We start from the raw sequence: 17,605 nt of genomic DNA, 5'->3' as shown, positions 1-17,605 counted from the left end.
ATCATATTTATATTCTTAATATTGAGAGTCGATAAAAATATTTTTTTCTGATGATATATTTTTATATTTATAATTCTGCTAGTTTATTGAGTATTCCCGGGCTTATTAAGAAAACTTGATAGGAAAACATAGTGTACGAAGAGAATTTTCTCCTAGAATTTATCCTGAAAATCATGATAATCGTGAGACAATATGGCATTGGAAGAATTTTATAAGAGTACCGCAATAAAAAGTATTATAATGTGTACATAGTAAAATTAATCGAATATATTTTATATTTTGTTGTAGATATCAATATTTTTAGTAAAAATATTTAACTCTTATAAAATTCTTTCAATACCATATTTACCCATGGTTACCATGATTTTTAGGATAAATTCTAAGAAAAAGTTATTTTTATGTCTATATTAGAAAAGTATTATATTTCGATATTTATATTTATCTAAAAATATTAATGTAATGTGTGTGTAATTTTATATACTAAATGTATAAATATCTTGCTAAAATTTTCATGAGTTATGAACATCTCTAGATATATTAATATGAACGTTTTATTCTTTAAGAATATCAATATTATATTTCTTATAATTTTATTTTACTTTCTTTCTTTCTTTTTATTAATTATTTATTTAAATAATAACCTCATAAAATTTAATAATAATGTATTCCCGAGTAATTATAATTCTTTAGGTAATTATAATGTATAGATATTTTTAAAAAATTACGAAAGGTGAAGCAATTAACAGATTTATCTGTTATTATTAAGGAGGTGTCTCTTCATGGTGTTTTAACATCATTCACTCATATTCTTATACATATATTGAAAGAGAAGAAAGTTAATTATACCTCCGCGTATATATACTGCTGCGAACAATTCGACAGTGTTTTCTCTCTCTCTCTCTTCGGGTTCCATCAATCGATTTTATATGTCAGGAAATCTTCACTCGTCTGTGCTCTTTAACTCTGAGAGGCAAAAGGTTATAAGCGGCGTTCAACGTCGATAAATAAAGTAACGCGGCGTGACATGAGAAATTCCTCGCGATCGGCGACCTGCGTTGAATCGAAAAGAAAGGATCGCCCAAATCGCTGTCTCCTCGGACGACTTTAAATTAGTCAATAAAATATGCATCCGATAGTAAAATTAATGCAGGGATATATTCATACAAGTATCTATTTTCGAAATGTATTTCATTGGTTCATTATAGTTGAACTGATTTTCGAAGAAATAATATCTTATATTATAATATAATTATATATTATAATATTATAATATATTATAATATTATAATATATTATAATATAATTATTATAATATTATAATATATTATAATATTATAATATATTATAATATATTATAATATTATAATATATTATAATATTATAATATATTATAATATATTATAATATTATAATATATTATAATATAATTATTATATATTATAATATATTATGGAATTAAATTTAAAATTTAGAATTAATTAGAAATAAATAAAACTAAATTAATAGATTATTTTGTCCTCAAATCTCAAACTCGAAACATTTAGCCTTCCCATTCAAAAATCGCGACAAGTCTCTTATCGATTCGCAATTCGCCAAAAATCATAAGAAAAAAAATCGCACGTGACGACATACACATATATATATATATAGAGATACATAATAATGGTTCACAGTTTCCTCGGATTCGCATATCTTATATTTCTATAACGTGATAATCCTATCGAGGAGAGCCGTTTTCGACGGTGGCGTCTTATGCATCTATATGTATATATAATACATCATTTTGTTCATTTCTTTCGATGGAACTATATGAATTTATATTGAATTATTTTTAATTATTTGAATTAAATTATTATATTTAATTATATAAATTTTCTATTTATTAGGCTCTTTGTTTATTATTGCGCTCTCCTCTCGGCCAGCAAAGAGCAACATCCATCCACCTTGATTCAATTTGCTCTTGTTTCCTCGATGTGGTGAAGAGCACAGAGGGAGGCCGCGACATCCCGCCGCGTAGATAATTAGATCGCTACTAAGCACCACCACTTTCACGCATCTTCACCTTCGCGTACAACCCGGACACTTGTTTCTCTCTCCTTGTGTTTCCCGCGCCTTCTTCCATTCCCTTATTCTCTATGCCGCAAGAGTGTTTTCGCCCTGTTTCTCTTTCGACTACTCGCACGTTCGCACAACTATATATAATAGGTATCTTTCTTTGACATAATAAAAAATTTGCATAATTTCGTATAATAATTAGGTCCTCCTCTTGTTTTAATATTTTTTACATGCATAATACATAATTTTGTTCATTTCTTTCGATGGAACTATAAATATGTATTTATATTGAATTATTTTTAATTATTTGAATTAAATTATTGGATCAGAATTATATTTAATTATATAAATTTTCTATTTATTAGGCTCTTTGTTTATCATTGTCCCTTCTTTTTTCTCGTCCTAATATTTTTTATACGTACTTATAATTTTGTTTCTTTCTTTAGATTTCTATTATATTTATTTTATATCGAATTATTTAATATTTAAATTAAATTAGCTCAAAATTATATTTAATTATATTTAATGCGTTAAAAAATTAATTAAATAGATATATATTGAATCTTGCATACAACTTTTATTTGAGAAGTTTTTTTTGTAAAATTGTATATTTTCTAAATATTTGCCTGTTAAGATTAAAAGGACCCTGCATAAGACCCAGAAAAATGCCTCTCTCTCTCTGTTCAACTTGCGTCACAAAATTTTTAATATGCTGTATCTCAGAGAACAGTATATAACATTATCAGTATTAATATATATTACATCACAGAAAAAAAGGAATCCTTGATTCAAGTATATTTTTATTCTTGAACGCTATTTGATTGATTTAAGCATAGAATGCTCTTGTAATCACAAATTTTCATTTGCCTTAATAATAAATAAGTTTGTGTAAAGTATATTTTATCCTTAAGATATATTCTTGTTTTAAAAATCGCATACACTGTAACAAAATATGTAATATATTACACAAAAATATGTAAAATTACATAAATAATAAGTGTAAAATTACACAATAAATAATAGAAATGATTATCTTTTCATTATTTATCATGTAATTTTACATTTATTATTTATGTAATTTTACATATTTTTCATGTAATTTTACAAAATTTTTTTACAGTGTATGGTAAAAACAAACTTAGTCACATTTAAACTAAGAATTATTATATATACTTGAAAGTACCGCTTATATCCGATGTTCATACTTGTCACTTATCCTTGCATTATTTATAAGTATAAATTTCAGCTTCAACCAAGAATATTTTGCACTTTGTTTTAAGGATAAATGATCCTTTATCCAAAATTATTTCTATTTGGCGCTATTATAAGAATAAAATATACTTGAATCAAGGCATATTTGCATTCTTTCAAGGATACTATTTTTTCTGTGAATCTTTCGATTTCTCCCTCTCTTCGATCGATTACACGCTCGTTGGTGCCGCGGATCGCGAGACGGCTGGGACACAAAGGAAGAGGATCTCCCGAGAGAAGATGAAGAGAGACGGAGAGACCACGGACGTCCGTGGACCCCCGTCTGGGATCGCGAGATTGATTTGTCCAATTACGTTAAACAATCCCCGGGATAATTCGATCGCCTGGTATATCCTGGGACCGACTTCGCGAGGTCGCCCGGCTCTCAGCGAACTTTCTGCAATTTGTGAATGTAAATTCCCGTTTGCCCATCCTCTTCCTTCCAACTTCTTTCCCATTGGGTACCTACTACACGACGTCTCACGACGCGAAATTAGCGAGATTCGTCGGCCAAACGAGCCCGCGAATTTATCGCGTTCGTATATATATAAGCGCAGATCGTTAGCCCCGCTTTTGACTAATGAGCCAGTCCGTCGTGCCTTCCTCGAAGCAAGAAAAAAAAAAGGAGAGAGAGAAGAAAAGTAAGACAAACGTGTCACCTATACGCTACGCGATTTTTTTTTTGCTCCGCGTTAGACTGAAAACGAATCTCGCGTCCGGAAATCGAATTATATATAATTAACGAGAAGATAGCGAGAGAGCGATGATTGAACAGATTGATTTCGTGATGTATGGTTGCTCATTTATTTAATTGAAGCCTTACTTCTTGACAGGCTTGAGCGATCGTTAGGTATTTATTTCGCACGAATCAGCTGGTCGGCAGAGAGAATTTGATTTTTTCTCTTCTTTTATACAGATAGAGTCTGATATCGAATGAAACGCGCTGATAATCATTACGAGAAAAAAGAAAAATCATTCCAAAGTACGGAGAGAATTTTCTCTTAGAATTTACCCTGAAAATCGTGAAACAGTATATGGTGTATTGGAAGAATTTTATAAGAGTTTCTCTGATTAATATTTAACAATTAAATATAATTTCGATCTAATTTAATTGAAATATTAAATTCAAAATAAATAAATATAATTCCAATCTAAAGAAACGAGCAACGTTGTGCATGCAAGAAATATCAAAGCAAAAGAGAAGAGAGAGACAATAATTTTTGTGAATTTTTTTTCTTACGTTTTATTATGTACATGGTTAAATTAATGGAGTATATTTTATATCTTATTGTGGTAACTATTAACAATTTTAATAAATATTAAAATACCATATTGTCTCACAATTACCATGATTTTCAAGGTAAACTGTAAAAGAAAATTCTATGTGTATAATTCCATATTCCAAAGCATCATTATACGATAAATTATTAATTACTACGCTGGGTTATGAAAAATTAGACGCGTCACGATACACCTCGAATTATACTTTCATCAGCTGGTCCGCAATTAACTGCTCAAACTCGCTATACGATAAATATCTTATATATTTCTTCTCACGTAATCACGATGCCAGACACCTAACAGTTTAGGTAATTTTTTTCTAGGCAAAGACTATTCACGCACGGATGAAAATTTGGAAATTAAAAACCAAGTGAAAAATGATTCACTCTCGCAACGAAAGGCTTAAAAACGTAGGAGGAAAGAGATGCGGTTTAACTTCCCGAAGTGTGTATATGCTCCCTGTCGCGCGTCCGCTATATTACCCTTCCGAGGAAATAAATGTGATACTTTCAGCACCGTCGCCTCTCTCTCTCTGAGAGAAAGAGAGAATCTCTCGTTTCTCGCGCATAAATAACATATAACTCCACCTCGACGAAGGGACCCTTTTCTTCGCTAGATGAGATGGTGGCTAGAGGAGACTCTGTCTTCCTCCCCAGGGGACGAAGGAGACACCCTGGTCTGAAAAGATGGACCCGTTCTCTCCTGGAGGGAGAACGTATCACCAGGAGGCGAAGCGTGATTCCATTAGTCAGGACCCTCAGCGCCGACACGCCGCGTTTTTTTTTTTTTTTTTTTTTTTTTTTTACGCCGTTTACACATTCGGACTGCTCTCTTTACCGTCACCTTCGCGCGAACGCGTTATCCAGGGTGTCACGATTAATCCTCGACGCGGAAATCGCCCTCCGAAATGGGAATCGCGTTGTATTTTATACTACATGGTACCAGATAAAAATCGATATACGAATGAAAAATGTGTGCGTACGATGGTCTGAATTTTGCCTATTCTTTCTCATCAGTATTGTTATTTATGATGCTTTTTTAGCACACACTATTACATATTAATAGCTTTTTATAATAATTTTGACATTATTTCAATATTAATATTATTTAATATTAATTCATATTGTTATTATTTAATATTACACAGAGAGAATTTTCTCTTAGAATTTACCCAAAAATTATGATAATCGTGAGACAATATGGTATTGGAAGAATTTTATAAGAATAAAAAATATTGTACTTTGTAAATTTTACTATGTACTTAAAATTGTACTGTGTAAAATTTATCATGTATTAATATTTTTGTATTATGGTATGTAGACTGTAAAATACTTTAAATTGTGATATATACATAGTAAAATTTACCATGTATACATATTATTTATTGCGTGGTAAATCTTTAATCACAGAGAAGCTTTTATATACGAGTAATTCAATACCGTATTGTCAAGATTATAATTTTTAGCGTAAAATCTAAAAGAAAATTCTCTCTGTGTAATATTATTTAATATTAGTATTTTTCAATATTATTTGATAATAATAATAATAATAATAATAAATAATTAACAATTAGAACGATTGCATCTATTAATGTATCTGTCTTCGAGGAAAGCAAATTGAACGTTAACCCCATCGAGTGATATATTTCTAGTCATCTCCCGTGAAAAGCGATCTCTCGGAACGGCTACTCTCGCGCGATAATCACGATCTTCCACGAACGACAGAAGGAAGATGCGGGTGTCGTGGCCGCAAGGCAGCAGCCGAAAGATGATGCATCAACAGGCGTTGACCGCATGCGGTGTAAATTCGCCTTCGGGGGAGCTCGGGTTACCCCCGAAACCCCTGACGGGGGGTCCGGTACACCGGCTTCTCCTTCCTCTTTTTTAAAAGTAAGGATGCCTGTCGCCGATAGTGATTTGTTGAGTGTATTTGCATTTTAGATTTAGGCTGCCGCAGCTCCTTCTCCCACTCTTCCTTCGCTCGGTGATCAACTTGCCCGCGCTCTCTCGGGTTCCCCGAGTTGATCCTCGCCAGGCTCCCTCGCTTTCGATTTCTGGTTTCTGGTGAACGCGCTGCGTGCGTCAAGACGAAAAAAGGGGGCTGGGAAGGGGATCTCCAGACTCACACAGGAATGACATTAGTCATGTACTATTTTCTGACCGCTGCAGCGAGGAGAGAGACTTGTTTATGCACGTTTAAAGAATGATTAGGCGACGGCGTCGCGACGGGGGGCGTCTCGCCATCCCTCTTCCTTTCTTCCGAATTTCTACCGTGGCCTCTTCATCCCGCTTTTATACTTATAATTCTTTCTCTCTTAAGTTTGTGTCTGTGTGTGTGCCCCGCGGCAACAGTCCCGATCTATTGAGATGGCCGAAAATGACCGCACGATTTTGCCTTCTCGACTCAGGGTTGCGTTGCAACCCGAGGGTTATAAAGGATGAGAGACCTGACGTGACAAACGTATACTTTATTTTAAAGCAACAATGAGGAAAATCGTGAGAAAGTAAATGCGCCGTAATTATTTCTTTCGGTTTCGAATTTTTCTCTTATTGTGAAAAATCGACGTGCGACTTACAATTTAAATCTGATAATTTGATCTTAAATCTCTTTTAGACATATAAATAATTTATTTTTTTATTATTATATGTTTATATTATTTTTTTTATATTTATTTTTACATATATTTTTTATGTATTTATTATTATTAATTTATTTTTTATATATTTGTTTTTATTATAAATTTTAATTACTTTTTATATCCGATCGTGAAGTAATAAATTAGTTTTATTAACTCGTCGCGAAGTATTCTTGAAATGACCCGTTGAAATTTCCATTCTCTCGAAATTGTTGAATGAACTTCTGCGGGCTTCGCGAGAATCCACTTAACAGTATCTTTTAATTACGCAATCTGTCGTTAATAATTATTAATTTTAAATTTCTCGCATAGTTATTCGCAGCGAGAAAGATATGTGCTTATTCATATTCAGGAATGTAGTATAACAAATGTCACTTTTGCAAAATAAGAATACTCTTATTTTGCAAGGTTGCAGGTACCAAGTCCTGTCCTCCCTCATCGCATTCTTTCATTAATCTCGAATAAACACGAGGACATCATGCAGTGTCTCGAAGACATTGTTTATCATTTATTTAATAATACATTAACACATTATTATTTATCTTATACTTGCATCTCCTTTTTAAAAACGAGATGTATATAAAAATTTTATTATATATTTATATAATATTTAATAATCTTACAATTGTTAATTCTCGAAATAATATCTTTCGTACAGTCATTATTTTATATAATTAATAATAATAATAAAAATAATAGTACATAATTTATAATAAGAATAACAATTGTGCCTATTAATGCATCTGTCGAGAAAACAAAGTTAACGTTAACCGCATTGAGTGATATATTTCTATCCCGTGAAGAGCGGAAAATATATAATAATATATGTCAATATAATTATAGAAATTAATTAATAATAATATATATTTAATCTTTAATTATTATCATTATTATTAATATTATTCCTCATATTATTATTATCAAAAATGACGTTCCATATTCCGTTTTTCGCTAAAACATAAAAAGCTATTATCGTCATGTTATCAGATCAAAATAATCATTGAATAATTTTTTTTTTGATAGTTGCATATGTGCGCGCGTGAGAACTATGATTGAATGCGAACTCCCTCGACGAAAGAAAGAAATCGAGAAGGAAATTCAATTCGTCGTGCATTCCACGACAGGCGTAACCGTTGAATGACAGATCAATAATTGATCATTATTATCGTATGACCGGGACCCCTATTGTCGAGGAGGAAGTTCTGCGTCTCCTCCTCTCGCCTCCTTATTTTAGACCCGTACCGCTGTAACATCCAGGGCCGCACCCTTCTGCGAGGGGTCAAAAGGGTCAACACACGGACACACTCGTCGCGAGAGCGAGTGTCGCGCTGCATTCCTGTATGTAAAAAGCTCTCTACTCCCGCGCGATAGACACGTGCGTTTATTCGCGCATTCTCATATCTCGGTTTATCTTTTCGATATTCATATCGGAAACGATTCCCGATATTCCGAAATATCGATTTGAACGTCTCGGCGAATCCGTGTTATATATTTCAGCATTTTAAATCGCGACGTATATATCGTGATATATCTTGGATCGTGTTATCGGACGGCAGCGATATTTTTCTATAGTATTTATTTATTTTTATATATTTTTGATTGTGGTTTATAGAGATATTTTTCACTGAACAAAAATTTGTTGACGGTTAAATCATATACAACTAAATATTTTGTTATATATATTTTGATACTATTTTTGATAAATGAAATTTTAATTTAATTCACATTATTTGCCTATGATTCTAACATAATTTAAAGACATCATTTTATTAAAATTTAAAAAATAAATTACTATTATTTTGAAGATACATCATCGTTAATTTACTTGAAAGAAATTAAAGAGATTGCTTGAAAGAAAACTTAATCCCTTGAAATGATGTAAGAATAAATATTAGAATAATAGAAAGGTATACAATAATTAATATCGCATTCTCGATATTACCTTCATTTATTCGAAATATCAGCGCTTACATCTGCGGATTATAGTCCTTAACCATCTCGTATATTAAACGGTAACCTGCTACTTCGATTCTGGGATGGAACGTTTCGGTATCCGTCAACACGCGAGGAACCTCGCCGAGGAACCAGGAAACCGTAAAAGGGAGGCGATCAGGTCCGAGCCTGTTTTACGATCATTCAGGGGGCGAACGAGCTTCCCGGAATGCCCGATCCTTGTAAGCGGACCAAAAACCGACGGCCGCGCAAACGCGAGCTAAGCCCGGGGAACATCGAAACGCAGGACGTATTGCTCTGTCACTCGCGGACCGCCGATCTATTAGTTATGAATATCGTTGCCCGTGGCGATACACGGGCCAGCGGAGCCGCGTGGCGCTCTCCCAAAAATATGAGCACCAGGATCCCCTCCATCATCGGCCGAAATGTCGCACGAACTTTGAATGTCGCGAACGATATATGTATTATAGTGATAGCACGTCATGCAACGAGAGAATTTTTGTTTTAGAATTTACCCTAATCATGCTAATCTATTTTTATAGAATTTTTAATTGTTCACAAAATAATCCGTGTAATCGGCTCTTATCAAAGAATTTTTTTTATGTACAGGGAGGGAATTTTTTCTTAGAATTTGCCCTGAAAATTATTCTTTACAAGATAAATGAATTAAATGAATTTTAGTAAATCATGCTAATCTATTTTTATATAATTTTTAATTGTTCACAAAATAATCCGTGTAATCGGCTTTTATCAAAGAATTTTTTTTATGTACAGGGAGGGAATTTTCTCTTAGAATTTGCCCTGAAAATTATTCTTTACAAGATAAATGAATTAAATGAATTTTAGTAAATCGTGCTAATCTGTTTTTATATAATTCTTAATTGTTAAAAAAATAATCCGTGTAATCGGCTCTTATCAAAGAATTTTTTTAATGTACAGGGAGGGAATTTTCTCTTAGAATTTGCCCTGAAAATTATTCTTTACAAGATAAATAAATTAAATGAATTTTAGTAAATCATGCTAATCAATTTTATATAATTTTTAATTGTTCACAAAATAATCCGTGTAATCGGCTCTTATCAAAGAATTTTTTTAATGTACAGGGAGGGAATTTTCTCTTAGAATTTGCCCTGAAAATTATTCTTTACAAGATAAATGAATTAAATGAATTTTAGTAAATCATGCTAATCTATTTTTATATAATTCTTAATTGTTCACAAAATAATCCGTGTAATCGGCTCTTATCAAAGAATTTTTTTAATATACAGGGAGGGAATTTTCTCTTAGAATTTGCCCTGAAAATTATTCTTTACAAGATAAATAAATTAAATAAATTTTAGTAAATCGTGCTAATCTATTTTTATATCATTTTTAATTGTTCAGAAAATAATCCGTGTAATCGGCTCTTATCAAAGAATTTTTTTAATGTACAGGGAGGGAATTTTCTCTTAGAATTTGCCCTGAAAATTATTCTTTACAAGATAAATGAATTAAATGAATTTTAGTAAATCATGCTAATCTATTTTTATATAATTCTTAATTGTTCACAAAATAATCCGTGTAATCGGCTCTTATCAAAGAATTTTTTTAATGTACAGGGAGGGAATTTTCTCTTAGAATTTGCCCTGAAAATTATTCTTTACAAGATAAATAAATTAAATGAATTTTAGTAAATCATGCTAATCAATTTTATATAATTTTTAATTGTTCACAAAATAATCCGTGTAATCGGCTCTTATCAAAGAATTTTTTTAATGTACAGGGAGGGAATTTTCTCTTAGAATTTGCCCTGAAAATTATTCTTTACAAGATAAATGAATTAAATGAATTTTAGTAAATCATGCTAATCTGTTTTTATATAATTCTTAATTGTTCAGAAAATAATCCGTGTAATCGGCTCTTATCAAAGAATTTTTTTAATGTACAGGGAGGGAATTTTCTCTTAGAATTTGCCCTGAAAATTATTCTTTACAAGATAAATAAATTAAATGAATTTGAGTAAATCAAAATTAATTTTTGCTATTTTGAAAATCCCAATGAAACAATATCTTTAAATTCGAATAAATACACGCGGATCGAAGATATATAAATAATTAACTATGAATTAAATTCAATTAATAAAACAATATCTTTAAATTCGAATAAATACACGCGGATCGAAGATATATAAATAATTAACTATGAATTAAATTCAATTTCATTAATTTTATTCTTCTCACATACTTTTGTTTCGACCAATTTCTTTCACCGTCTCAATATATTTGCATAAAAATTCTAACACACACCCACAACCGCATATACTTGAATATCACGACGAATTCCAACCTACCGTACACATTTATCGCCGCATACGGAATAACGAGCAACTTTCACGAGTCTCTCATCGCGTCGTAACCGAGAACGTCTCGAGGATGATCGATATTTTTCGTGTCACCGGTATCCATCAGCCCTGAGCGAGGAGGGAAGAGTCTCTGTATAGTGTGTGGTGGGTGTATATACGTCATAAAAAAAAAAAAAAAAAAAAAAAAAAAGACACGAGCAGAGAATACCGCGTTGGCGGCGTCGAAGGATACCGAAGAATCGGGAGAGAGGTGGATGAAGCGAAGAGAAGAGAAGCAGAAGAGAAGAAGAAGAAGAAGAAGAAGAAGAAGAAGAAGAAGAAGAGAAGGAGGTGGAGCGGGTCGCCATTAAGCGGACCCCCTGCCGTGCGTGGCCCGCGGCAACCCTTCACAAAAAACTGTAATTGGAAATACTTTTCCTCCTTTTTTCCTGAAATAATTTATGAATCTTCCACCGGTCGGCTAGCGAGGGCTTCCAGACTCCCTCTCTTCGTATCTCTCTCTCTCTCTCTCGCTCGCTCTATCTATCTCCGTTGAGGACCTCTGGAGGACAAAAGAGGAACCGGGGCGTCCGTGAAACCTGGCGGGAGAAAGAGGGAATAATATAACCGTGACTCCCGCCGAATAACGAACTCATTACTTTTTCGGAACCAACCTTCGCACGCGTCGGTGAATCCGCAAAAGTAGGTGAAGGGCAGACGAATGTCTGGGAGGAATCTCGACTCGCTGGGTTTCGCTCCTTCTCCCTTTTTCTGCCTGCTAAATTGTCCCGTGAAGCGCGTCGAAGGTGTGTGTTATATCATCGGATCACGAGAGCGTTCCTTTAATTATAATCGCGAACTCACGATTTAACACACTTTCGCTGAAAAATATACTCCTCGCCGCTTGATTTATTTTGACGTAGCCCGGTATAAGCGACTACAATAATAATAATAATAATAATAATCATGCAAATTTATAGGCCCGATTGTTCGTGCAGGAGAAACTAAAATTAACTTCACCGAGAACTGACAGCTGCGAAGATGACGTCTTTTCTTTGGCGAAATTATGTAAAATATTAATCTTTAATATGTACTGTTTGTTACATGTTTTCTTATGAAAATTGTTTTTTCATACTTGTAAAATTATTATAAACATGTTTTTTTATACTTATAAAATTCTTATAAAATTTCTAACAGCTAATCGAACACGATTGTTCTCATATATATTAACTCTCTTTGGCAAAATTATTAAATATTAATCTTTAATATTTACTATTTTTTTTTTGTTATAAAAATATATACAGGTACTTGGAAAATATTTTTTTATACCTATACAAAATTCTTATAAAAATATATAGTCCCTCGCGCATAAAAATGATTGTAATTTCTGGGAGCTAATCGAACCTCTGTGGAGTGTCGGGTCGAAAACGTTTGAAGGGGGATGAGGGAGAATATATACGAGCCACGGAAGGATAGGGGGAGGGAAAGAGGTGGTGACCGCTTCTTATTTCGTGGGGCACCCTGCTGCGCCCGGGTGGAGGTGAACCCTCTTTAGCGTCTCTCGCGGAGGCGAACCCTGTACGGCAGCCTTCGGATGCCGTTATCAATTTGCGTGATTCTCAGGATTTATAATGAAGACGCAATATATACGCGTTCGTTCATCGTTTCGTCATCGTGCCTCGCTTCGATCGGCCAAATCGAGCTGGTGTTTCACGATGGTAATTATCGCCCTGAACCACCCAGGCAGTTTTCGCCAACAGAGTGACAACAGCAACCCTGATTTCGTACGTCACTATGAATTTGCATTTAACTGCGCGCACGCGCGTTCTGGGATTACAATGGAACAGAAGAGATTTCTTGTTGAACGAGTATGAAAAATTTTCGTTTTTTCATGCAAAAAAGGGTGCACAGTATAGACAAAAATTATTGCAGATTTTTTGAAATAATTTTATTATACTTCTTTATTAGTAGGTATATTAATATACGGAGTATCTCCACTTTAATTGCCTCAGGTAAATATATCGAAAAAATAAAGGAAGACCGGGAAAACATTTCAAAGAAAAATTATAGGATTTCTACGGGGACGTCTTGTCATAAATAGTCATATTTCAGACAGAAGTAATGATCTCGAAATCTCAAAATCTCTACCTGGAATAAAATTATATTCGTGTCAAGACGTTTCCCTTGAAATTTTACATTTTTTATCTGAAATATTTTTCCGTATTTTTTCCTTTTATATTGTTTGACATATTTATTATGGGCAATTAAAAAACAATACATCTCTTGTATATATTATTATATATCTACGATAGTATATATAATTAATAATATTATAATATTTTATATATGTATTATTAATAATATATCTAGATATAAATTAATAATTAAATGGTATATTAATATAATTATAAAAAAATGAACGAGATGTCAAACTTGTTCATCTTGCAATGAAATTTTCTTAAGGAAACTTTAAACAGGAAAGATGTATGTAAAAGAAAAGAATTACGAAATACACAATTTTTTACAAAAAGAAATTTAACTTGACTAAACCTTTCAAAATATTATTTTGTTATAGTTGAACATATAAAAATATTCAAATCAAATCTAACAAAACAGATATTTGACTTAAATACTAATATATGTTCAATTGACAAAAGAGTAATTTAGTTGAAAGGTTTAATCAAATTAACAAATTTTTTTCAGTGTATCTAATTGTATCTAGTTTCTTATATATATTTTATATTATATTATATAAAAAGTATAAAAAACTCGATAAAAGATTGCAATTAAAAATTAATTAGTCTCAAATACAAATATGTAAATTATATATGAATGAGAAAAATAATTCAGTTTGAATCAAAACACGTAGATTGATGATGAAGTAAAATTATTTCGAAAATATATACTATAATATACATCTAATTGTTTAGAGTTGTTGTATAAAAAATATACTTTAAAAATTAACTTTACTAAATCTTTCAAATATGATTTTGTTAATTAAACATATAAAAAAATATTTAAATTAAATCTAACAAAACATATATATTCGACTTAAATACTAATATATGTTCAATTAACAAAATAATTTAATTGAAATATTTAGTTAAGTTAACAAATTTTTTTTTCAGTATAAATACATATAAAAGACACACAGATTTTGGTTTAAACACAGAAATTCCCCATAAGATTGTACGGTAACAAGATGAGAGACCGATCTGCCAGTCCGATCGGAAACTCTTGAAGCGCATAATGCATTTATTGGATGTCATTCCCAATAATTATCACAACCACAGAGAAATAGCGGGACCTCTTAAGCTCCCGAGAGGGAACGATAGGCAGAAAAAATAACGTCGAAACGTCAGAGAACGTCGCTCACACTCTCTCTTTCTCTCCATTCCGGAGATTACTAAACGCCGGGGTTTGCGTCGGGTGGCATTGTGTTACACGCGACCTAAGACAAGGTGTTTCGTTTCTCACCCGGGCTGACAAAAGGCAACATTGGTACAACAAAGAAGCCCGCGTCAACCGTTGAGGGGTGGCAAAAAGGGGGAGACTCTTTGGGACCCATCGCGCACCCTCTTTTTCTTTTTCCAATTCCCGCATCTTTCGTCGAGAGTCTCGCTTCCGCGCGGCTTCGCGTAAAAACCTTTTCTCTCTCCCCGAGATGTCACTTATTAATTCTCTCATTCTCTCGGAGGCAGTAAAATGAATAGCGGGAGCCCGCCCCCTTTGAATCCGCTCCGCGGTTAAAGGAATTTCTTCTCTTCGGCGAAGGAAGAAAGGACAGATGAGAAGAGAGACAGGAACGGGACGTATCCCGCGGGACAGGCGGTGGAAAGGTCAAAGGATCTCTCGGCTACCTGAGGGAGTCCTCAGGTAGGTAGGTGGATATAGGAGAGAGAGCCGATCGTCTCCACTCTGGTCATCTCTTGGCTCTTTTCACAGATCGCGGATACGATTAATAACAGTCTCTTTTTTTTTTTTCTCTCTTTTTTTCGACGAAGGGGTAGAAGCGCGCGACGGAGATAATGTGAGGGAGCTGTTGTTTGAGGAAAACCACAAATTTTTCGGGCATCCGAGGCGGCACGACTGAAATATGGTAGCTCTATATGGGAGCGCCGACCGCGTGCTCCAGGACCCCCTGGTGATCGCTCTTGAGAAATTCTGGAAAGAGGCGGGGCGCCATCGAGACTGCGCGCCCGATCTGTCTATTTTGCCCGACATCGGAAACGAAAGGCGCTTCGTCCATAAATTTTCGGTAGAAAAGAATTCGCGTGTGGATTGATTGCAAGTGCGATGAAAATAGGATGAGGAGGCCGATGAATGAACGATTTAGGGATTTTAGGAATAATATATTTCTATTTTGAGAAGCACAGAGGATGATGTTGATTCTAACTTGACAGTAATCAGCTGATTGGGTTTCGTATTATTTATTTGAAGTATAAAAGATAATTGTTATATCCTCGATAATTTATTTAACTTTATTTTATATAAGCATTAAAGATTGAAATAAATCTGTAAAATTTTGCATGATAAATTAATAATAAAATTGTCAGAATTGTAATAATAATAGATTTTTATTTTGAGAGGCACGAGTTTAAATTTGACAGTAATCAGCTGATTGAGTTTCGTATTATTTATTTGAAGTATAAAAGACCATTGTTATATCCTCGATGATTAATTTAACTTCATTTTATATAAGCATTAAAGATTGAAATAAATCTGTAAAATTTTGCACGATAAATTAATAATAAAATTGTCAGAATTGTAATAATAATAGATTTTTATTTTGAGAGGCACGAGTTTAAATTTGACAGTAATCAGCTGATTGGGTTTCGTATTATTTATTTAAAGTATAAAAGACCATTTTTTTATATCCTCGATAATTAATTTAACTTTATTTTATATTAAAAATTGAAATAAATCTGTAAAATTTTGCATGATAAATTAATAATAAAATTGTCAGAATTGTAATAATAATAGATTTTTATTTTGAGAGGCACGAGTTTAAATTTGACAGTAATCAGCTGATTGGGTTTCGTATTATTTATTTGAAGTATAAAAGACAATTGTTATATCCTCGATAATTAATTTAACTTTATTTTATATAAGCATTAAAGATTGAAATAAATCTGTAAAATTTTGCATGGTAAATTAATAATAAAATTGTCAGAATTGTGATAATAATAGATTTTTATTTTGAGAGGCACGAGTTTAAATTTGACAGTAATCAGCTGATTGAGTTTCGTATTATTTATTTGAAGTATAAAAGATAATTGTTATATCCTCGATAATTAATTTAACTTTATTTTATATTAAAAATTGAAATAAATCTGTAAAATTTTGCATGATAAATTAATAATAAAATTGTCAAAATTGTAATAATAATAGATTTTTATTTTGAGAGGCACGAGTTTAAATTTAACAGTAATCAGCTGATTGGGTTTTGTACTATTTATTTGCAGTATAAAAGGAAATTTTTTTATATCTTAAATAATTAATGTAACTTGTTTAATTTAAAATATCAAAGATCGAAATAAATCTGTATATAATTTTGTATGATAAATTGGTAACGATAAAGTAGTTAAAATGATAAATAGATTTTTGAGAAACACGCAGAGAGTTATATTCTAACTTGACAGTAATCAGCTGATTATGCTTGGTACTATTTATTTAAAGTATAAAAGAAAATTTTTATATATTTAATAATTAATTTAACGTAATTAATTTAAGGTATCAAAGATTGAAATAATTCTATAAAATTTTGCATGCTAAATTAATAAGAATAAATAATAATAAATAATAATATAAATTAATAATAAAATTGTCAAAATAGTAATAATAACAGATTTTTATTTTGAGAAACACGAATTTAAATTTAAACTTTAATTTTAAACTTGACACCTTGACAGTAATCAGCTGATTGGATAGAATAGCGAATAACTTCACTCATTACGGAAACGCCGCGAGTACCAGGTAGTCGAGCTGCATCCCGCTGTGATTAATTAGTAAGCACAATCGTTTCTAACCTTTGTATCGTAATATTTATCAATCACATATCATAATTTCAACGTTCATACTTGGTCGTAATTGCTGGAAACGCATATTTT

The 17,605-nt window shown here is 32.2% G+C and overlaps 1 long non-coding RNA gene across 1 annotated transcript in view; it reads left to right on the top strand.

The window, feature by feature from the left end:
• The first annotated feature begins 17,457 nt into the window (after positions 1–17,457).
• LOC114934302 (uncharacterized) overlaps positions 17,458–17,605 on the top strand; it is a 75,086-nt gene continuing 74,938 nt past the window's right edge. Inside the window, exon 1 of the long non-coding RNA XR_003820250.2 lies at positions 17,458–17,503. This is a non-coding gene — a long non-coding RNA (uncharacterized LOC114934302). The remainder of the gene's footprint in view (positions 17,504–17,605) is intronic.

Source organism: Nylanderia fulva, unplaced genomic scaffold (assembly GCF_048542155.1).
Source record: "Nylanderia fulva isolate GAGA-0341 unplaced genomic scaffold, ASM4854215v1 Scaffold24, whole genome shotgun sequence".
Taxonomy (NCBI): domain Eukaryota; kingdom Metazoa; phylum Arthropoda; class Insecta; order Hymenoptera; family Formicidae; genus Nylanderia; species Nylanderia fulva.
This window is presented reverse-complemented; position numbering and strand designations above follow the sequence as displayed.